This window comes from Abramis brama, assembly GCF_963993115.1.
Source record: "Abramis brama genome assembly, chromosome: 9".
Classification (NCBI taxonomy): Eukaryota; Metazoa; Chordata; class Actinopteri; order Cypriniformes; family Leuciscidae; genus Abramis; species Abramis brama.
Window position 1 is genome coordinate 19,405,099 of NC_139971.1, and position 24,811 is coordinate 19,429,909.

General features: G+C 38.3%; 1 long non-coding RNA gene across 2 annotated transcripts in view; it reads left to right on the forward strand.

Moving 5' to 3' along the window:
* The window catches only part of LOC311089700, a 40,184-nt gene extending 22,378 nt beyond the window's left edge, over window positions 1–17,806 (forward strand). For both annotated transcript variants that reach the window (XR_014607744.1, XR_014607745.1), the window contains exon 4: window positions 16,731–17,806. This is a non-coding gene — a long non-coding RNA (uncharacterized lncRNA). The remainder of the gene's footprint in view (window positions 1–16,730) is intronic.
* The last annotated feature ends 7,005 nt before the right edge of the window (window positions 17,807–24,811 follow it).

A 24,811-nucleotide genomic window follows, 5' to 3' on the forward strand; every position in this document is an offset into this window, starting at 1 on the left:
AGCCCGGCCCTGATGGCCGCGGGTTCTGACCTGTGTGCAAAGTTTCAAGAGTTTTCGAGCACGTTAAGGGTCTCAAAAGTGCCCGAAAGGTTGACAGAAAAATAAGAATAATAATAATAAATATAGCTGCGAGCAGCGATTACGGGCCCAAGCCGGTGGCACCGCAACCCCGGTGCCTTTGGGTGGCGGTACCGCCAGCTTTGGCCCTTCATCGCTGCTCGCAGCTATATTTATATATATATATATATATATATATATAAAAAAGACAGAAAATATTACTTGACTTACCTTATTCTGATTTTATGATACACTCAAAATATTCCACAACAAATCCTTTAAATTTAATGTAAAAATAAAAATGAAAGTAAGCAGTGTTGGGCTCTCGTAACCCTCTCATTAGAATCAAAATGTTTCAACATTTGCTTTGTATTTGGATGCTAAACTATTCTTTATTATAGGCTTTGTTCTTCACTCGTGTTCCAATATCGATGGAAAAAATCATCCTCTTCACACGCGCAAAAATGTGCTTGGAAACATCACAGTGGAGCGGTGCTTACTGTGAATGTACGAATTGTACTACTGACTATTTAGAGCAGTGTAATTTTTATATGTTAGGTTGACTATTTTATTATTATATTTTATTAAGGCTATAATGAACAGGCTGCGATGTCAAGATTGCAATGCTGGAATGTGTGTGTGTGTGTGTGTGTGTGCATGTGTGTTCATGTTTTTCTATCCCGGTGGGGACTTCAGCCTGAATGCACACAGACTCATGGGGACTCGTGTCACAGTGGGGACCTAAATAGAGGTCCCCATGGGTAAACAAGCTTATAAATCATACAGAATGAGTTTTTTTGGAAATGTAAAAATGCAGAAAGTTTTCTGGGATAGGTAGGTTTAGGGGTAGGGTTAGTGTGAGGAGATAGAATACACAGTTTGTACAGTATAAAAACCATTAAGTCTATGGAGAGTCCCCACAAAGATAGTAAACCGTGTGTGTGTGGTGTGGGCACGATTGAACAGTGGACACATAAAAACATACTCCGTCATTATACAGGACGACATTCAAACTGCAAAGTATTAACTTATATTTGTGTACAGTCGCAATAAAACACAACATTGTGCTTTTGTAAAATAATTTCAAGCAATCCACCCCCCGAAAGGTGCTAATTTTAAAATTAAACTAAAATGCTCATGGCTGCACGGGCATTCATAACGGTGCGCATCCACGGCGAGGAACGAGCAGAACAGAGTGAACGTTTTTCAGTTAATTCCTACTTCCATAGGAATTCATTTGAAACGCTCGCTCAACCACTATCAATGTCAGTGCGGACGACCATATTTTACTTTCGTTTTTAAGTTGGCGATTCAAAAGCCCCCAGCAGTGTCACACGTCGATTAACCGGTAGTAAAATATTCTCACCGTCACATACCTAGTATATTTTTATGTAGATACAATAGGCCTACCTGATTTTGAACACAAGAGGGCAGTATAGCCCTATGCATGACTTGACTTTTATGGGACTAAATAGTACAATTACTATTTTTTAAACTTATAAATAATTATTGAATTGAAAAAAAAAAAGAATAAAATGGGTTTGGTTGTGATATTTGTATACTTTTATATAGAAATAAATGGTGTTTAATTACATTTTTAGAAGATGAGGCTTTTAGTGTTTCCTTTTTGTACATTACTTTAGTCCCTCACTATAGCAAAACTGTTTGAGATGTTTAATATCCGTTCACAATTTAGCATCTTTAATGTATTTTCATCATTTTGAAAAAGTTTGGTGTGAATAAAATAAACCAGTTAGGAAGAGTAGCTAAAAACTCAGAGTCTGAAATATCCAAAAAATCCACATTCAAACCAAAATATCTGACTTCCTTTTGCTTGGAGCTAATGACTGTAAATTAGAAAGTTGTCCGGCTCAGTGAGACCAATATATATAGTGATTTTTGTAACTGTTGGTAAAACTAAGCCCCCCACTTTTGTCAAAAGCATGTTGAAAGTGACACACTTCCTGCTGCCAGTTGGTGGCGCTATAACTTTGACTCACAATAGTCACATCAATGTGATCGGCCTCTGACCACGAACACACTGCTGAAGTTTTATCAAGATCAGTCAATGTATGCAGAAGTTATAATACACTTCCTGTGTCCCATTATTCGCCATAAATTCGTTTCCTCGCCTTGGCCAAACCATTCGAGATATCAAAAATCCGTCCGCAATTTATCATCCTCAATGTCTTGACTTCATGCACACCGAGTTTTGAGGCGAATGGATGAATTTCCTAGGAGGAGTACATCAAATTCCACAGCATGCGTTTTCCAAACAACCCATAATAGCCGACTTCCTGTTGGGCTGGCGTAAAACTTAGAGCACGAAAGTTGTTCAGCCCAATAAGATCTATATGTGTACCGAGTTTCATATTAATTCATGCAAGAGTGTTTGGTATATGGACCAAGTTTTCGGACCGCACTCGGACCCCATTCAAGGGGGCGCTGTCGAGCCCCCCTGCCACGCCCAGGTACCATCTTCAGCCCGGCCCTAATGGCCGCAGCTTCTGACCTGTGTGCAAAGTTTCATGAGTTTTTGAGCACGTTAAAGGCCCCAAAAGCCCCCGAACCCTTGAACAATAATAATAATAATAATAATAATAATAATAATAATAATAAATATAGCTGCGAGCAGCGATTACGGGCCCAAGCCGGTGGCACCGCAACCCCGATGCCTTTAGTTACCTAAAGGCACCGGGGTGGCGGTGCCGCCGGCTTGGGCCCTCCATCGCTGCTCGCAGCTATATTTATATATATATATATATATACTGTATATATATATATATATATATATATATATATGTGACCTGATCCAGCAAAATGAGTCACAGTGACCCAAATTTCAAAATTGAGATTTTAGTATTAATGGAAAGAGGAGACCATAAGCTTTCAAATGATATCCAAGTCAAAGTCATACCTTGAATGGTTGTAAAGATATACACATTTGAATTATGGTCGTCTGTCCTCTTTTTCCAATTGAAAACCTGAGAAAATCGCTTTTAAAGTTTTTTGCCCGTTTTTTGTTGATATCTTTCAAAATCCATTGCATTTAAAGGGATAAACTATTTATTGTACAGCTTAATTTGACCAAAGACATTAATATATGCTATTAAACCAGACTGAAGCTCAAATTATTTTAAAGTTTTTATTTTAATAAATAATTTAAAAGGCACTTTTACAAACATTTACTAAAATCAGAAAGATTGAACAGAGGTGCTACAGTTTTCCTTGAGAGGGTGTGTGTGTCTCTCTCTCTCTCTCTCTCTCTCTCTGTGTGTGTGTGTGTGTGTGTGTGTCTGTGTGTGTGTGTGTGTGAGAGAGAGAGAGAGAGAGAGAGAGAGAGAGAGAGAGAGAGAAAGTGAGAGAGGCAGAGAGACAAGGAAACAGAGAACAAAATAATGTTAGCCTATGCAATATCTTTGTGTAGGCTAGTTGACAATAACAGTGTAACACATTCATAACGGAGATACCAACAGTTAAATATTGGGTTAAAATAAATCAAACACATTGTAATGAATTCTCCTTGCAGATAAATACACTCACAGAATAATTGCACTCACTCACATCCATACACGATAAATACCACAGGGCTGTCACTGCTGTCGCTGTCATCAGAGGATGACACGTCTCCAGATCCAAAACAATCACTGACTAGCCTTAGATACTCTTGATGACCCGCAGCAGAGCTTAGGTTAGAAGCCTCTAGTGAGTTCAACGCTTTTGGCGACTTTGCTCTCTTTTGACAGCGACATTTCTCAAATTAATAATATTTAATCTTTCTGAGGAAATCTGCTAGCTTGTTTACACATAGCGCTACGAGTCTGACAGGAGGATGGCTGGACCAATCGCGTGCCGGTCAGTCGAAACGGGGCTTCCCATTGACAAATGATCAGCGTTTGTGTACATTTCTAAGCTTTTTGATTGGTTCTATACAACGTGAAACACCATATTTGGAGAGCAGAGACGTTTGAGGGGATTCCCGGGGAATGCTCAGACGTAAGGAGAGGAGTTGAGAAAAGCAATATTCATTTTCAGCGAATTTAGTAAAACTTTGTAAACTTTATTAGTCATTTAAATACCTTTACTCAATTATCTGGACCACGAAACTTTAGGAGATTATTTTTGAATGTCTGTTCTTTGAAATTCAGCAAAAAAAAAATTTTTTTTTCAAAATATTATTTCATTGTTTTTCCACATAATCGGCCCATATCTTAAAATGGAACGTTGCGACTTCCGACTCATTTCGCCAGATCGGGTCACATATATATATATATATATATATATACATATACAGTATATATATAACAAAAGATATATACATTATATATATATCAGACAAGTAATATTCTCTGTCTTGTCACTTCACAAAAAAATGGTACAAATTGTACTACTGACTATATAAAGAGAGCAGTGTAATTTTGATAAGTTAGGTTGACTATTTTATAATTATATTTTATTAGGGCTATAATGAACAGGCTGCGATGTCAAGATTGCAATGCTGGTGTGTGTGTTTGTGTGTGTGTGTCGTGGGCGTGATTTAACAGTGGAGACATAAAAATATACTTTATGGTGCTAACTTTAAAATTGAAATAAAATGCTCACGGCTGCACGGGCATTCATTCCTACTTCCATAGGAATTCATTGAAAAAGCTCGCTCTGCTCCCAACCATAATCAATGTCAGTGCGGATGAACATATTTTACTTTCGTTTTTAAGTTAGCGATTCAAAAGCCCCCAGCGGTGTCACACGTTGATTAACCGGTGGTAAAATTATATTTTCACTGTCACATACATAGTATAGGCCGCCTACCTGAAAGAGAGTTTAGCTTGCCCGACCATAGTAGCCTGATTAGAACGTCAATGACAAAAAAATAACTTGGGAATCACTAAAACGAGAGATTATTCTAATTATATTACATTAATTTTAAGTTGCAATCAACAGTTGATAATAAATGTATTACTGATCAATGGTAACAAGGTTGCGCTGCTGAGGCTCGTGCAGCTTCTCCAGGAGAAACGTAAACAACTGAGCGCAGCACACAAAAAAGAAACCCAGTTAACAACATACTGACTATAAAAATTACAAATATGGAGTTTTTATATATTTTATAACATATGATAAGAGCAACCTCACTTGACGAGTAGGCTGTGTTTCCTGAATACAATCACGATTGAAACTGTGACATTGATTTCATCAACAGGTTAATACACAGTTACAATTAAGTCACTTACATTTAAGATGCAATATTGACTGTTTTTGTTCTGTTTCAGCAGCAAAAATAGTTAAACCAAGATCACAGCAGAACCATCGCGCATCTCACAGCAACTTGTTTTCTCATTTCTGAATGATTCAGCATTTTGAACGAATCGGTTGACTCAAAGATTCAATGACCAATCCATAAACATCTGTCTCAATCATGAATGACTCAGTCATTCGAACGAATCGTTTGAACAAATTAATTAATGACTCGCTCATTAAGACGATCGCCTGGCGACACCTAATGGCGGTTTAGTGTTATGTTTAAAAGTATCATTCTTTCCAACGTGTGTGCACCATTATCAATGTCTGTGCGGACGTCTTTACTTTCACTTTTATATTAGCGATTTAAAAGCACCCGCTCGTGTCACACATCGATTAACCAATGGGAAAATATCCTCACAGTCATATACCTAATAAATTTATATTTAAATACAATAGGCCTACCTAGTAAAACGTTTTATATACTATTTGGATATCCTTTTGGACACAAGAGGGCAGTATAGCCCTATGTTTGCTTTTTTGTTGAACCAAATAGCACTAAATAGCCTGTTCATAACTTCTTCATACTTCTTGAATTGCAAAAACAGAATAAAATGGGTTTAGTTCTAATATTTGTATAATTTTATATAAAAATAAATGGTGTATAATTACATTTTTAGAAGTTATGAGATGTTTCCTGCTTCCTTTTTGACATTAATTTAATCCCTCGCCATAGCAAAACCGTTTGAGATATTCAATATCCGTTCACAATTTAGCATCTTTAATGTATTTTCATCATGTTGAAAAAGTTTGGTGGGAATAAAATAAATAGTTTAAGAGGAGTGGCTAAAAATTCAGAGGCTGATTTTGCAAAAAAATCCACATTCAGACCAAAATATCTGACTTCCTGATGGCTGGAGCTAATGAATGTAAATTAGAAAGTTGTCCAGCTTTATAAGAACAATATACAAACATTTTTTTTTTTACTGTAGTTAAAACTTACCCCCCCACTTTTGTCAAAAGCATGTTGAAAGTGACACACTTCCTGCTGCCAGTTGGTGGCACTATAACTTTGACTCACAATAGTTACATCCATCTGATCGGCCTCTTACCACGAACACACTGCTGAAGTTTCATCAAGATCAGTTAATGTATGCAGAAGTTATTCCACTTCGTGTTTCTCTTTTCTCGCCATAAATTTGATTCCTCGCCACGGCCAAACCGTTCGAGATATCAAAAATCCGTCCGCAATTTAGCATCCTCAAAGTCTTGACTACATGCACACCGAGTTTGGAGGGGACACAGTGAATTTTCTAGGAGGAGTATTTCACATTCCACAGCAAGCATTTTCCAAACAACCCATAATAGCCGACTTCCTGTTGGGCTGGCGTAAAACTTGACAAGGACAAAGTTGTTTGGCCCGATGAGATCTATATGTGTACCGAGTTTCATATTAATTTATGCAAGCGTGTTTGATTAATGGACCAAGTTTTCAGACCCCGTTCAAGGGGGCGCTGTTGAGCCCCCCTGCCACGCCCGTTTCTGAAACTTTGCACATGTCTACTGGCTAATAAGTGTGATGTGTCTGTTGAGTTTCATCCAATTTCAAGCATGCTAAGAGGTTTAAAAGCATCCAAAAAAAATATTAAAGTTTGATACGTTGCCACGGCAACAGTATCTAAGATATCAATAATCCTTTCACAGGTCTACATCTGCCGTGTGTCTACATTACACACATAAAGTTTGAAGCAAATCAGGTAAAACTAAGAGGGTGATTTCAAAGCATTTTGAAAGTGACAAACTTCCTGCTGCCAGTTGGTGGCGCTATAACTTTGACTCACAATAGTTACATCCATCTGATCGGCCTTTTACCACGAACACACTGCTGAAGTTTCATCAAGATCAGTTAATGTATGCAGAAGTTATAACACACTTCCTGTGTCCCATTATTCGCCATAAATTTGTTTCCTCGCCACGGCCAAACCGTTCGAGATATCAAAAATCTGTTCGCAATTTAGCATCCTCAATGTCTTGACTTCATTCACACCGAGTTTGGTGGCGATCGGATGAATTCCCTAGGAGGAGTATTTCACATTCCATTGTATGCGTTTTCCAAACAACGTATAATAACCGACTTCCTGTTGGGCTGGTGTAAAACTTAGAGCACGAAAGTTGTTCGGCCCGATGAGATCTATATGTGTACTGAGTTTCATATTATTACATGCAAGCGTGTTTGATTTATGGACCAAGTTTTCAGACACCATTCCAGGGGGCGCTGTCGAGCCCCCGTGCCACGCCCGGGTACCAGCTTCAGTCCGGCCCTGATGGCCGCAGGTTCTGACATGTGTGCAAAATTTCAAGAGTTTTTGAGCATGTTAAGGGCCCCAAAAGTGCCCGAAAGGTTGACAAAATAATAATAATAATAATAAAATATAGCTGCGAGCAGCGATTACGGGCCCAAGCCGGTGGCACCGCAACCCCGGTGCCTTTAGTTCCCTAAAGGCACCGGGGTGGCGTTGCCACCGGCTTTGGCCCTTCATCGCTGCTCGCAGCTATATTTATATATATATATATATATACATGTACATACATACATATACATACATATATATATATATATATATATATATATATATATACATACGTATATATATATGTAGAAGACAGAAAATATTACTTGTCTTACTTTATTCTGATTTTATGATACACTCAAAATATTCCACAACATTGATTAATGTTGATTAACCCGTTGATTAACCGGTGGTAAAATATTCTCACCGTCACATACCTAGTATATTTTTATATAGATACAATAGGCATACCTGATTTTGAACACAAGAGGGCAGTATAGCCCTATGTATGACTTGACTTTTATGGGACTAAAGAGTACAATTGCTATTTTTAAACGTATAAGTAATGCTTAAATTGAAAAAAAAAAAAATAATAAAATGGGTTTAGTTGTGATATTTGTATACTTTTATATAGAAATAAATGGTGTATAATTACATTTTTAGAAGATGAGGCTTTTAGCGTTTCCTTTTTGTACATTACTTTAATCCCTCACTATATCAAAACTGTTTGAAATATTTAATATCCGTTCACAATTTAGCATCTTTAATGTATTTTCATCGTGTTGAAAAAGTTTGGTGTGAAAAAAATAAACCAGTTAGGAGGAGTAGCTAAAAACTCAGAGTCTGAAATATCCCAAAAATCCACATTCAGACCTAAATATCTGACTTCCTGTTGGTCGGAGCAAATTACTTTAAATTAGAAAGTTGTCCGGCTCGATGAGACCAATGTACGTACTGATTTTTGTTACTGTATATACAACTAACCCCCCCACTTTTGTCAAAGGCATTTTGAAAGTGACACACTTCCTGCTGCCAGTTGGTGGTGCTATAACTTTGACTCACAATAGTTACATACATCTGATCGGCCTCTTACCACGAACACACTGGTGAAGTTTCATCAAGATCAGTTAATGTATGCAGAAGTTATACCGCTTCGTGTTTCTCTTTTCTCGCCATAAATTTGTTTCCTCGCCACGGCCAAACCGTTCGAGATATCAAAAATCCTTCCGCAATTTAGCATCCTCAATGACTTGACTTCATGCACACCGAGTTTGGTGGGGATTGGATGAATTCTCTAGGAGGAGTACTTCGCATTCCACAGCAAGCGTTTTCCAAACAACCCATAATAGCCGACTTCCTGTTGGGCTGGCGTAAAACTTGACGGGGGAAAAGTTGTTTGGCCCGATGAGATCTATATGTGTACCGAGTTTCATATTAATTCATGCAAGCGTGTTTGATCTATGGACCAAGTTTTCAGACCCAGTTCAAGGGGGCGCTGTTGAGCCCCCCTGCTACGCCCGGGTACCAGCTTCAGCCCGGCCCTGATGCCAGGGGGTTCTGACTTGTGTGCAAAGTTTCAAGAGTTTTTGAGCATGTTAAGGACCCCAAAAGCCCCTGAAACCTTGATTAACAATATAAAAGCAATAGTCAAATCCCCCCCTCCCCTCACACACACAGAGACACAGAGAGAGGGAGAGAAAATTCTCCAGAAAATCCACATTCAAACCAAAATATCTCTCTTCCTCTTGGTCCGAGCTAGTTACTGTAAATTAGAAAGTTGTCCGTCTTGATGAGAACAATGCACATACCAAGTTTTGTTGCTGTTGATAAAACTAACCCCCCCACTTTTGACTAAAGGTGGCGCTACTGAGCCATTTCACCACGCCCGTTTCTGAAACTTTGCGCATGTCTACTGGATAATAAATGTGATGTGTCTGTCGAGTTTCATCCAATTTCAAGCATGCTAAGAGTCTCAAACGCATCCGAAAAGAATATTAAAGTTTGATGCGTTGCCACGGCAACAGTATCTAAGATATCAATAATCCTTTCACAGGTCTACATCTGCCGTGTGTCTACATTATACACATAAAGTTTGAAGCAGATCGGGTAAACCTAAGAGGGTGACATCAAAGAATTTTGAAAGTGACACACTTCCTGCTGCCAGTTGGTGGCGCTATAACTTTGACTCACAATAGTCACATCAATGTGATCGGCCTCTGAAAACGAACACACTGCTGAAGTTTTATCAAGATCAGTTAATGTATGCAGAAGTTATAACACACTTCCTGTTTCTCTTTTCTCGCCATAAATTCGTTTCCTCGCCACGGCCAAACCGTTCGAGATATCAAAAATCCGTCCGCAATTTAGCATCCTCAATGTCTTGACTTCACGCTGACCGAGTTTGGTGGGGATCGGATGAATTCTGTAGGAGGAGTACATTAAATTCCACAGCATGCGTTTTTCAAACAACCCTGAATAGCCGACTTCCTGTTGGGCTGGCATAAAACTTAGAGCATGAAAGTTGTTCGGCCCAATGAGATCTATATGTGTACCGAGTTTCATATTATTACATGCAAGCGTGTTTGATTTATGGACCAAGTTTTTGGATGCTGTTCCAGGGGGCGCTGTTGAGCCCCCCTGCCACGCCCGGGTACCAGCTTTAGCCCGGCCCTGATGGCCGCGGGTTCTGACCTGTTTGCAAAGTTTCAAGAGTTTTTGAGCACGTTAAAGGCCCCAAAAGCCCCCGAACCCTTGAAGAACAATAATAATAATAATAATAATAATAATAATCCTAACGAAAACAATAGGGCCTTCGCCCCTTCAGGGCTTGGGCCCTAATAATCCTACCGGAAACAATAGGGCCTTCGCCCTTTCAGGGCTTGGGCCCTAATAATCCTACCGGAAACAATAGGGCCTTCGCCCTTTCAGGGCTTGGGCCCTAATAATAATAATCCTAACGAAAACAATAGGGCCTTCGCCCTTTCAGGGCTTGGGCCCTAATAATCCTAACGAAAACAATAGGGCCTTCGCCCTTTCAGGGCTTGGGCCCTAATAATCCTACCGAAAACAATAGGGCCTTCGCCCTTTCAGGGCTTGGGCCCTAATAAATAATCCTACCGAAAACAATAGGGCCTTCGCCCTTTCAGGGCTTGGGCCCTAATAATCCTAACGAAAACAATAGGGCCTTCGCCCTTTCAGGGCTTGGGCCCTAATAATCCTAACGAAAACAATAGGGCCTTCGCCCTTTCAGGGCTTGGGCCCTAATAATCCTAATGAAAACAATAGGGCCTTCGCCCTTTCAGGGCTTGGGCCCTAATAATAAATAATCCTACCGAAAACAATAGGGCCTTCGCCCTTTCAGGGCTTGGGCCCTAATAATCCTACCGGAAACAATAGGGCCTTCGCCCTTTCAGGGCTTGGGCCCTAATATAATAATAATCCTACCGAAAACAATAGGGCCTTCGCCCTTTCAGGGCTTGGGCCCTAATAATCCTACCGAAAACAATAGGGCCTTCGCCCTTTCAGGGCTTGGGCCCTAATAAATAATCCTACCGAAAACAATAGGGCCTTCGCCCTTTCAGGGCTTGGGCCCTAATAATAATAAATATAGCTGCGAGCAGCGATTACGGGCCCAAGCCGGTGGCACCGCAACCCCGGTGCCTTTAGTTACCTAAAGGCACCGGGGTGGCGGTGCCGCCGGCTTTGGCCCTTCATCGCTGCTCGCAGCTATATTTATATATATATATATATATATATATATATATATATATATATATACATACATACATACATACATACATATACATATATATATATATATATATATATATATATATACATACACATATATATATATATATATATATATATATATATATATATATATATATATATAGAAGACAGAAAATATTACTTGTCTTACTTTATTCTGATTTTATGATACACTCAAAATATTCCACAACATTGATTAACGTTGATTAACCCGTTGATTAACCGGTGGTAAAATATTCTCACCGTCACATACCTAGTATATTTTTATATAGATACAATAGGCCTACCTGATTTTGAACACAAGAGGGCAGTATAGCCCTATGTATGACTTGACTTTTATGGGACTAAAGAGTACAATTGCTATTTTTAAACGTATAAGTAATTCTTAAATTGAAAAAAAAAAAGAATAAAATGGGTTTAGTTGTGATATTTGTATACTTTTATATAGAAATAAATGGTGTATAATTACATTTTTTAGAAGATGAGGCTTTTAGCGTTTCCTTTTTGTACATTAATTTAATCCCTCACTATATCAAAACCGTTTGAAATATTTAATATCCGTTCACAATTTAGCATCTTTAATGTATTTTCATCGTGTTGAAAAAGTTTGGTGTGAAAAAAATAAACCAGTTAGGAGGAGTAGCTAAAAACTCAGAGTCTGAAATATCCCAAAAATCCACATTCAGACCTAAATATCTGACTTCCTGTTGGTCGGAGCTAATTACTTTAAATTAGAAAGTTGTCCGGCTCGATGAGACCAATGTACGTATTGATTTTTGTTACTGTATATACAACTAACCCCCCCACTTTTGTCAAAGGCATTTTGAAAGTGACACACTTCCTGCTGCCAGTTGGTGGCGCTATAACTTTGACTCACAATAGTTACATCCATCTGATCGGCCTCTTACCACGAACACACTGGTGAAGTTTCATCAAGATCAGTTAATGTATGCAGAAGTTATACCGCTTCGTGTTTCTCTTTTCTCGCCATCAATTCGTTTCCTCGCCACGGCCAAACCGTTCGAGATATCAAAAATCCTTGCGCAATTTAGCATCCTCAATGACTTGACTTCATGCACACCGAGTTTGGTGGGGATTGGATGAATTCTCTAGGAGGAGTACTTCGCATTCCACAGCAAGCGTTTTCCAAACAACCCATAATAGCTGATTTCCTGTTGGGCTGGCGTAAAACTTGACCGGGGAAAAGATGTTCGGCCCGATGAGATCTATATGTGTACCGAGTTTCATATTAATTCATGCAAGCGTGTTTGATCTATGGACTAAGTTTTCAGACCCAGTTCAAGGGGGCGCTGTTGAGCCCCCCTGCCACGCCCGGGTACCAGCTTCAGCCCGGCCCTGATGCCAGGGGGTTCTGACTTGTGTGCAAAGTTTCAAGAGTTTTTGAGCACGTTAAGGACCCCAAAAGCCCCTGAAACCTTGATTAACAATATAAAAGCAATAGTCAAATCCCCCCCTCCCCTCACACACACAGAGACACAGAGAGAGGGAGAGAAAATTCTCCAGAAAATCCACATTCAAACCAAAATATCTCTCTTCCTCTTGGTCTGAGCTAGTTACTGTAAATTAGAAAGTTGTCCGTCTTGATGAGAACAATACACATACCAAGTTTTGTTGCTGTTGATAAAACTAACCCCCCCACTTTTGACTAAAGGTGGCGCTACTGAGCCCCCTCACCACGCCCATTTCTGAAACTTTGCACATGTCTACTGGATAATAAATGTGATGTGTCTGTCGAGTTTCATGCATTTTCAAGCATGATAAGAGTCTCAAAAGCATCCGAAAAGAATATTAAAGTTTGATGCATTGCCACGACAACAGTATCTAAGATATCAAGAATCCTTTCACAGGTCTACATCTGCCTTGTGTCTACATTATACACATAAAATTTGAAGCAAATCGGGTAAAAATAAGAGGGTGAATTCAAAGCATTTTGAAAGTGACACACTTCCTGCTGCCAGTTCGCCCTTTCAGGGCTTGGGCCCTAATAAATAATCCTAATGAAAACAATAGGGCCTTCGCCCTTTCAGGGCTTGGGCCCTAATAATAATAATCCTTACGAAAACAATAGGGCCTTCGCCCTTTCAGGGCTTGGGCCCTAATAATCCTACCGAAAACAATAGGGCCTTCGCCCTTTCAGGGCTTGGGCCCTAATAATAATAATAATAATAATAATAATCCTAACGAAAACAATAGGGCCTTCGCCCTTTCAGGGCTTGGGCCCTAATAATAATAATAATAATAATAATCCTAACAAAAACAATAGGGCCTTCGCCCTTTCAGGGCTTGGGCCCTAATAATAATCCTAACGAAAACAATAGGGCCTTCGCCCCTTCAGGGCTTGGGCCCTAATAATAATAAATAATCCTACCGAAAACAATAATAATTAATAATAATAATAAACGGAGCAATTCCAAGAGGGTCCTCACACCATCGGTGCTCGGGCCCTAATGAAGACTATTAAACCATATAAATAAAGTTGAAGTCTATTTTCATCACAGAAGTCTCCCCACCCACAAATTGTCTATGCAGGCAAGAAGTCTAGATTATACACATGACTCAAACACTGGCAGACACAGCAGCAGTTGTAGCAGGTGTATTGATCATGAAATCAGAATTTTTCTTTTCTTGAATTATTCATTCATTCATTCATTCATTTGTCACTTTTTAAATTATCTATATTGAAAAAATAAAAATAAAATCAATTGATGGACCCCCTGGCGCTTAGTTCACTTGTGTCTCAGACCAGCCCTGCTCGTGGTTGTAGAGACCCTAAACAGTGCACAACATCACCGCTGTTAAATGCATAATGTTGCTTATTCATTTTTCTTTTTTTAACAGTTAAAATAAAATGAAAAATCCACTGCTGTTGGCGTTGTTTACTTCATTAATGTGTTTACTCTGTTAATAGACTAAGGATGGGAGTACAATTCAGTATTCAATTTCAAATTCGGCAAAATCTTAACCAATGAATTCAATATTCAACCAAACCCCAAAAATCTGGATTCGATACATCCCTATTTTATACACCATATAATGCATTGCATATAATTGTATTACTTTTTAAAATGTCTACATTATTTAAATTGTCTCATACGCCAAAAAATACACAATAGCCGCATTTCCACTATTTGAGCCAGTGCAAACCAGGGCTTAAAACAAGCCATACCAAGCTATTAGCCTCAGACCAGTAACATTGGGTCTGTGGTTCCAATGTTTCCACTATCAGGCAAGAAGCTCCACATCGCTTCACTAAAACACGCACATAATATGCCTCTCCAGTGGCGCCTGTCCTAGGCACCCAGCAACAACTTAGGACCATGTTCAAAAGCCTACCCCACCATTTACATAGTTTGATATTAAATTGACATTATTTTTGTCTCAAATCATTAATATATACAAAATACTATTTTTTCTAGTTAACTAACATCATGGTTATTGATGGCTTTACTAAAGTAAACATAATATTATGTGAAATAATTGTTCTCTTGCAATTTGATTGACCTCTGAAAAACGCTGATCAATCAATATAATGTATGAGGCAAATACCTTTTGGTAAGTGCACTGTATCTTGAAATAAATGTAAAACATAATGAATTTACCTGCACTGAGGCACTACAGCAATCCATTACATTTACAAATGCCAAAAATGTTATCTGAATTTAATAAAATGTTGTCTGAATTTAATAATAAAATGAACCAAATCTAAATGCTAATAATTTTCCATATAAAAAAGCACCTGCTCTGGCTTGTCTATCAGTGTAAGTATCCTGTTTGCTCAATGAGTATTGTTATACTATGCGCATTGTATACATCAAACTATTGCAAACATGCTTTACGCAGCATATACACAATTCTTTAAAGGTATAGTGCAGGATTTTCCCAATATTTTAGGAAATAACCGCCCTCTCCACTTTTTGAAAAAATGCACATGCGCAACACTCTACCTGCTCCCGAGAGTGAAAGCCTATTAAACCTGTGCACAAGAGAGCATGCACAAGCCTAGTTCTCCTCGTGCATACTCTGTTTACAAGTTGCAAATTATAAACTAACTCAAAAACATTCATGCAAGACAAAATGTCAAATGCCCTTCCGTATTTTATTTACTTATACTGAGCGATTGAGTGAGGACTCGAGACATGATCTGCAATAGAGAAGTAGCTTGTTGCAATTCTGTAATAAATGCTATGGTAAACACATTGGAATTATCAAAAATGAACACACAAGGTTTTAGAACATTTCAGCATGATACCTTTTACCATTTGGTCATAATAGTACTTTAGACAAATTGAGATGTTTACCATGTCTGCGCTGTGCGTGACTTGTGCCAGGGCTAGCATTGCTAATCATAGCTTACATTAACTTTTACTAGCACTAGCAGTCATTTTAAATCAGGGATGGGCAACTTCACTCACTGTCCTACAAAGTTTAGCTCCAACCCTGAAAAAATCACCTGCCTGTAATTTTCTAGTAATCCTGAGGACCTAGATTAGCTTGTTCAGGTGTGTTTGATTAGGGTTGAAGCTAAACTCTGTAGGACAGTGGCCCTCCAGGAGTGAAGTTGCCCATCCCTGTTTTAAATGGATTTCCCCAAATAGCATGCCAAACTTTACCTGTCGAATAAAAACTTTGCAACTGAATCATCATTGGGAAGCCCAACCTGTGCTTTAGCGCACATCAGTGTGTAAAATATTCTCCCCAAAACACTCTGATCTTGTTTCTTTCTTCAGACGCCTTTCTCTTCTTGTCATACAATTCGTAGACACCTTTTCTCTTGCGACCCTCAGACATTTTTAAAAAAACCCGGTGACAACAGCAAGCTTCAATGAATGGCTGAAACAGTAGCTCACCACACACCTGAGAGTGTGCATGCGCAGAAAGCAAAACCACCTAGGGACAAGCACGTACGACGGCCTTACGTAAACATATCACCAGAATGATTGACAATTATAAGGAACAATAGTCTTGATGATCCACCCGGAAAAACAAAATCCTCCACAATACCTTTAAGGAATTGATAGAAAATAATGCACATTTAAAAAATCTCAATTTAGATATATTTTTCAAGTATTTTGTAATGCCTGCAATAACAATATTGTGCATATTACCACAATTTCTCACTCAAATTATACATTTCTACTATTTCAATTACTTTATAAATATATGAATATTTTAATAGAATAAAAAATAATATACATCTCCAAACTCTGCTTGTGCAAATGTTTTTTCCCTTTATTACTTAAACTGTTATTAATCAATTAACATATTGTACTTCAATTATTTTTTTGATTACAGATCACCAAACTGGAGGCATCCATCTTCACAATGGATATTTCCACTTCCACAGTCACCATCAGGGAGAATGACTGCGAGCAAAAAACTTGCAATACCGCCTACCACTAGTGACGCCCAAAGTCCTGCACCCACACTACACACAATAACCGCAGACATCATTGGTGAAGCGATCACAATAAAAAAGCAGTGCCCCAAATGTCATACAGCCCAACATGGCTTGACCAAAAATGACAATTTTCATCAATGCACAACATGCAAAATCCTTCGTAAAGGTACAAGCTACATCACTAAATGTAGTGGATTTATCACAATCGAAAGAGAAAATGAGGAAGTTTCTCTCTCCATCACAAATTCACTGCTTACAAAGTTCATCAACATAGACAACAACATTAGCACTATGGACAGTCAGGACATAGAGGAGTACTTTATCTCAAACGGCCCACTCACACTCACATTAACAGATAATAATCAAATAATAGACCTACACACAACCAAAGCAAGCACAGATGACATCTGCGAAAGTGATTGGAACTGACCTCAATAACAATAGACATCCCAGAAGGAAAAACTGAAACGCCCAACACACAAGAAAAAACTCAAATGCCCGACACACAAGAGAACATGGCAAAAAAACACAAAACAGTGTAACAAGCACACAGACACACTTTAACACACACAAAGCATTACATGTTTATAAACCATTTTTATTTACACTAACTTTTTTGTTTACAATTTAACTAACAAACAAATTTGCTAAAATTGCTTTTTCCACAGTCACTACACAAATGTTTATAAAGCTTATTTGATTTAAATGCATGTTCAGATTTATTTAATCTATAATAACTTATAAGTAAACGTAAAATATGTATGTAAATAGTTCACATTTATCCAATTTGAGGTCCAATTTTCTATATATATTTTTTTTTTCAATTTTACATAATTGCTCATTTCCTTTTTGTTTAATGAAGCAATGTTACTGTTCTACACAGATTTGTACAAAAAATGTTTCTAATGCTTAATTTTTTCATGTTTTTATCACTTGTTCACCTGTAAACTAAAAACTCAACACTTTTTGAATGCTAATGCTAAAATTGTTACTCTGTATAACAACTTGTTTTATACTGTTAAAACCACATCTTAACTACTTAATACATTAAAGTGTCCAATGATAAATGTCAAACTTGTGTACTTCAAATTCTTTCAACTCTTTACCTATTAGAAAACAAAATAAACATGTTTTGTTTAAGCATGCATTATAGACTTAAAATACAAACCCTGGTTTGCCTTAGTGCAGAAATTAGTGAAAATCAGTTTAAAATGAAACTGAGACAATAAGTGATCTTCAACTGACCTACAAGGTTATTATAGTTTTGCATTTTTCCTGACTTATTTTTATTTTGTTTTTACTTTTTCAAATTTAGTTTAGTTTTAATTAGTTTATAAAGACAGTTTGCAAGTTTACTTTTTTTTTTTTTAAATGCTTAGTTTTATTTAATTTTTATTAGTTTTAGTGTTCGTTTTAGTTTTTTTTTTGTTGCAATTTTGGTTATTGGTCACAAGCAATATTAAAAAAAAGTCAGGAAAAAAATGGTGTAATAACTCAAAAGCATCATAAACCACAATTTTAGAAACATGTATTCAACAATAACCAGTACATAAAATGTACATATGGGCACAAATTTGTAAACAATCTCAAGACTCTGCAGTCAGTACAAATAGTGTAAGTGACATGTGCCTAAAAAAACTTAATAGCCGACAGACTAATGACACACATGAACAGCATATATTCAAACCATTTATGAGCCACACAAGACATTGCTGTCAGAGTGTCACAGAGCACGGGTCGGCACCAGACGCCCCACGGGACAAAAACTGCCCGCCAGCAATATTTTCTGGCCCGCCGTATTATTTTGAAAGTCCATTTTATATATATGTTATATATGCCTGATATATACAGTGAGGAAAATAAGTATTTGAACACCCTGCTATTTTGCAAGTTCTCCCACTTGGAAATCATGGAGGGGTCTGAAATTGTCATCGTAGGTGCATGTCCACTGTGAGAGACATAATCTAAAAAAAAAAAATCCAGAAATCACAATGTATGATTTTTTAACTATTTATTTGTATGATACAGCTGCAAATAAGTATTTGAACACTTGTCTATCAGCTAGAATTCTGACCCTCAAAGACCTGTTAGTCTGCCTTTAAAATATCCACCTCCACTCCATTTATTATCCTAAATTAGATGCACCTGTTTGAGGTCGTTAGCTGCATAAAGACACCTGTCCACCCCATACAATCAGTAAGAATCCAACTACTAACATGGCCAAGACCAAAGAGCTGTCCAAAGACACTAAAGACAAAATTGTACACCTCCACAAGGCTGGAAAGGGCTACGGGGAAATTGCCAAGCAGCTTGGTCCACTGTTGGAGCAATCATTAGAAAATGTAAGAAGCTAAACATGACTGTCAATCTCCCTCGGACTGGGGCTCCATGCAAGATCTCACCTCGTGGGGTCACAATGATCCTAAGAAAGGTGAGAAATCAGCCCAGAACTACACGGGAGGAGCTGGTCAATGACCTGAAAAGAGCTGGGACCACCGTTTCCAAGGTTACTGTTGGTAATACACTAAGACGTCATGGTTTGAAATCATGCATGCCACAGAAGGTTCCCCTGCTTAAACCAGCACATGTCAAGGCCCGTCTTAAGTTTGCCAATGACCATTTGGATGAACCAGAGGAGTCATGGGAGAAAGTCATGTGGTCAGATGAGACCAAAATAGAACTTTTTGGTCATAATTCCACTAAACGTGTTTGGAGGAAGAAGAATGATGAGTACCATCCCAAGAACACCATCCCTACTGTGAAGCATGGGGGTGGTTGCATCATGCTTTGGGGGTGTTTTTCTGCACATGGGACAGGGCGACTGCACTGTATTAAGGAGAGGATGACCGGGGCCATGTATTGCGAGATTTTGGGGAACAACCTCCTTCCCTCAGTTAGAGCATTGAAGATGGGTCGAGGCTGGGTCTTCCAACATGACAATGACCCGAAGCACACAGCCAGGATAACCAAGGAGTGGCTCTGTAAGAAAAGCATATCAAGGTTCTGGCGTGGCCTAGCCAGTCTCCAGACCTAAACCCAATAGAGAATCTTTGGAGGGAGCTCAAACTCCGTGTTTCTCAGCGACAGCCCAGAAACCTGACTGATCGAGAAGATCTGTGTGGAGGAGTGGGCCAAAATCCCTCCTGCAGTGTGTGCAAACCTGGTGAAAAACTACAGGAAACGTTTGACCTCTGTAATTGCAAACAAAGGCTACTGTACCAAATATTAACATTGATTTTCTCAGGTGTTCAAATACTTATTTGCAGCTGTATCATACAAATAAATAGTTAAAAAATCATACATTGTGATTTCTGGATTTTTTTTTTTAGATTATGTCTCTCACAGTGGACATGCACCTACGATGACAATTTCAGTGAGGAAAATAAGTATTTGAACACCCTGCTATTTTGCAAGTTCTCCCACTTGGAAATCATGGAGGGGTCTGAAATTGTCATCGTAGGTGCATGTCCACTGTGAGAGACATAATCTAAAAGAAAAAATCCAGAAATCACAATATATGATTTTTTAACTATTTATTTGTATGATACAGCTGCAAATAAGTATTTGAACACTTGTCTATCAGCTAGAATTCTGACCCTCAAAGACCTGTTAGTCTGCCTTTAAAATGTCCACCTCCACTCCATTTATTATCCTAAATTAGATGCACCTGTTTGAGGTCGTTAGCTGCATAAAGACACCTGTCCACCCCATACAATCAGTAAGAATCCAACTACTAACATGGCCAGACCAAAGAGCTGTCCAAAGACACTAGAGACAAAATTGTACACCTCCACAAGGCTGGAAAGGGCTATGGGAAAATTGCCAAGCAGCTTGGTGAAAAAAGGTCCACTGTTGGAGCAATCATTAGAAAATGGAAGAAGCTAAACATGACTGTCAATCTCCCTCGGACTGGGGCTCCATGCAAGATCTCACCTTGTGGGGTCTAAATGATCCTAAGAAAGGTGAGAAATCAGCCCAGAACTACACGGGAGGAGCTGGTCAATGACCTGAAAAGAGCTGGGACCACCGTTTCCAAGGTTACTGTTGGTAATACACTAAGACGTCATGGTTTGAAATCATGCATGGCACGGAAGGTTCCCCTGCTTAAACCAGCACATGTCAAGGCCCGTCTTAAGTTTGCCAATGACCATTTGGATGATCCAGAGGAGTCATGGGAGAAAGTCATGTGGTCAGATGAGACCAAAATAGAACTTTTTGGTCATAATTCCACTAAACGTGTTTGGAGGAAGAAGAATGATGAGTACCATCACAAGAACACCATCCCTACTGTGAAGCATGGGGGTGGTAGCATCATGCTTTGGGGGTGTTTTTCTGCACATGGGACAGGGCGACTGCACTGTATTAAGGAGAGGATGACCGGGGCCATGTATTGCGAGATTTTGGGGAACAACCTCCTTCCCTCAGTTAGAGCATTGAAGATGGGTCGAGGCTGGGTCTTCCGACATGACAATGACCCGAAGCACACAGCCAGGATAACCAAGGAGTGGCTCTGTAAGAAGCATATCAAGGTTCTGGCGTGGCCTAGCCAGTCTCCAGACCTAAACCCAATAGAGAATCTTTGGAGGGAGCTCAAACTCCGTGTTTCTCAGCGACAGCCCAGAAACCTGACTGATCTAGAGAAGATCTGTGTGGAGGAGTGGGCCAAAATCCCTCCTGCAGTGTGTGCAAACCTGGTGAAAAACTACAGGAAACGTTTGACCTCTGTAATTGCAAACAAAGGCTACTGTACCAAATATTAACATTGATTTTTACTTATTTGCAGCTGTATCATACAAATAAATAGTTAAAAAATCATACATTGTGATTTCTGGATTTTTTTTTTAGATTATGCCTCTCACAGTGGACATGCACCTACGATTACAATTTCAGACCCCTCCATGATTTCTAAGTGGGAGAACTTGCAAAATAGCAGGGTGTTCAAATACTTATTTTCCTCACTGTATATATCAGGCTATTTTTATTTTACAATAACGATTTACAAATAGGCCCCTTTTTCGTTCATTCATTATTCTATTTAAGAATAAAAGACGAAATTTAAATAAGGGTGCAGCTTGGTTTTTTTGTTTAAAAGAAAAAAAAGCAGAAATAACTATTTTGTTTTCCAAATGTATTGTCATCAAATAATAGTAGGCTATTAGAAAACTGAACGACATTTCCGATATTTATTTGTACGCTTATTGTATTTCATAAATAAACACAATAATAGGCCTATACTAATAAATTAATATAGCCTAAAATTAAATTAAACGTTGCATTCATATTCTGTGCTCATCTGATTTTTTTGTACATAGCATTACCTACTTTGTTTTGATTTTACTATCATAATGATTAATAAATGCACGCACAATTATCCGTGAACTTGATTTGAACAAATGCCTTTCAACTTGTGTGTGCAAAATTCAGAATTAAATGAATGTACAGCAATTTGTACAAATTGAGAATCTGTAGGCTTGTTCTAGCCATTAAATAAGCGCATGTACTTCTATATTTGTTAAAATATTATAATGTTATTTTCTTCCATTTATTGATTTATCAAAAGTGAACAGCAGGAGTAAGATAAGATGCGCAATATATAGAGAGACATGGCGCGCGGGTCAGACATGATTTTGACCACTTCATTAAGTTTTGTTTTGTACAAAACCTTTCTTTAAAGTGAATTTCGTTTTGTATAAATTGTATCTTAATTTTAATCAATTTTTCATTCACCAATTGCCTCGATTTAATAAATAAGAAGTAAAGATAACAGACAATATAATCATGGAGGCGCCCGCGCGGTCAGTTGCATTACACGTGAACTGGAGCGCATCTCATCCTAACTTAACCGAAACTCAGCGTATGCCTCACACAGACATGAGAAATACATCAAATACACAAAGCTTGAAATGTCTTTAAACGAAATAATTCAAAACGAAAAGAAAAAAGCTACTCTCTGATTATGTAATCCATTATGTGCATTTCTCTCTAGGCGCATTCACTACGAAGATGGCGATCGTCAACTTCGTTTGCAGTCGACACTGTCAAAAAACACTAATTTAATAAGAATCAATGCACGCCTCACCGGATTTACAAATGCACATCTTGCTTGTTACACGCACAGAGACATTCTAAAACGCTTAACGTGAAAAACGCTTAACGTAGCTTACTGTACAAACACGGTGATATTAAAAGACCAAACTCAGTACACGTCATATTAATAAACCATACTATGTATAAAAATCAGAGGAGTCCAGAATATGAACGCAACACGTTTAATTACACGTTAAGCATTTTCCTCCCAAAAAAAACATTATAAAAAAAACGCTGAACGTGGCTTACTGTACTAAGACAGTGATATTAAAAGACCAAACTCAGTACACATCGTATTAATAAACCATATGTATAAAATAAACCGTACTATTTATAAAAAAAATCAGATGAGCCCAGAATATTGCTCATTTAGCTCATTGCTTCCAGCCACATTAAACGTTTTCTATAATGGATATGGTAAGAAAATGCTTAACGTGTAATTACACACGTTGCGTTCATATTCTGGGCTCATCTGATTTTTTAAACATACTACATAGTATGGTTTATTAATATGATGTGTAGCCTACTGAGTTTGGTCTTTTAATATCACTGTCTTTCTGTGGGAATTTCTTTAAGACTGCAAGAGAAGCTCGGCTTCCCCTATGGAAGTAAAATAATGTCAAAAAAATAATGGTCAAATATGTACTATTATGTTAAAATTGTATTAACTAAAAATGCGTTAGAACACATTCATCTCAAAGACGAGTTCTTTCAAAATCCGTTACATACAGCAGGTCGGCTGACTCGATTCTCATGCATTCCCGTAGTAGTAGGGTAGGAAGGGGGGGTTCACCTGCACCCGAAAGGTATATTTTTTTAACCTAGTTTTTTGTAATCCTTAAGGTGTCTAGTAAAGGAATTTTGATGTTCCCCACGCAAATTATTGTCCCATATGTGATTTTTTGTATCATCTTTTGTGTCCGTGCTTGATTTTCGGCTGTGAAAAATGAAAACTTTAAATCTACATAGAATCTGAACAATAAACCCTACAGACACAATCCACCCCATTTTCTATTCGTCTTTGCATGAGGAATTGATAGATATGAGGATTGTCATGATTAGATGATGTATGGTGCATTAAAACTCAAATAAACGCAAAAAAATGTAAAAAAATCCGTGACATTGGATCACTGGAACTCCTCCCCTATGGACCCTATTGATATATGTTTTCTAACTTTTGTATTTTTATAGTCTTTATGATGTCTAATAAGCAAATGTTGATGATCCCTACTTGAAAAATTGTCACATGTTGGTCCAAATGAACATCTCCCATAATAAGGAGTTACTATTCAAACCGTTATATTGGTATTATATTTATTGAAACAAAACAGAAAACCACTCATATAGTCAAATGTGTGTATATATAGGGTATAACAAATCCCCATTAGAATAAACTGAAATAGAAAAAAGTGATTCTAATCAAAGGTCAAAAGGTCAAGGGCAATGATGTCCATTCATCATACAGCAGGTCTTCATAATCGACCTCTTGCTCCTCGTCTTCTTCACCATCTCCATCCATCTCCTCGACTGTTTCCTCCAGCAAATTAGTGAGTAAAGTGGGGAGGATAGGTCCACAAGGCCACACTGGTTCCAGGGTACCCTCTTCAGTCTTTTCCCAGCCTTGGCCAGGATCATGGGGCTTGGGACACCAGAATATCGGTGTGACTGCTCTCTTGTAGTTGGCCAGACGGTGGTCGACACAGTTGATGTGTGGGACCAGGTTGTCTCTCCTGGGCGGGAGCCGGGACTGTTTGGTTCCGGTTTGTCCAAAAAGTAAAGAGAGTTGCATGCATAAATCTCTCGTCCAGCATCCTTTTTTATACACAACAATTGGCGACGAGGATGGCTGAATTTTCTCTTCCTCCTCCACCTCCTTTCCTCGCACTTC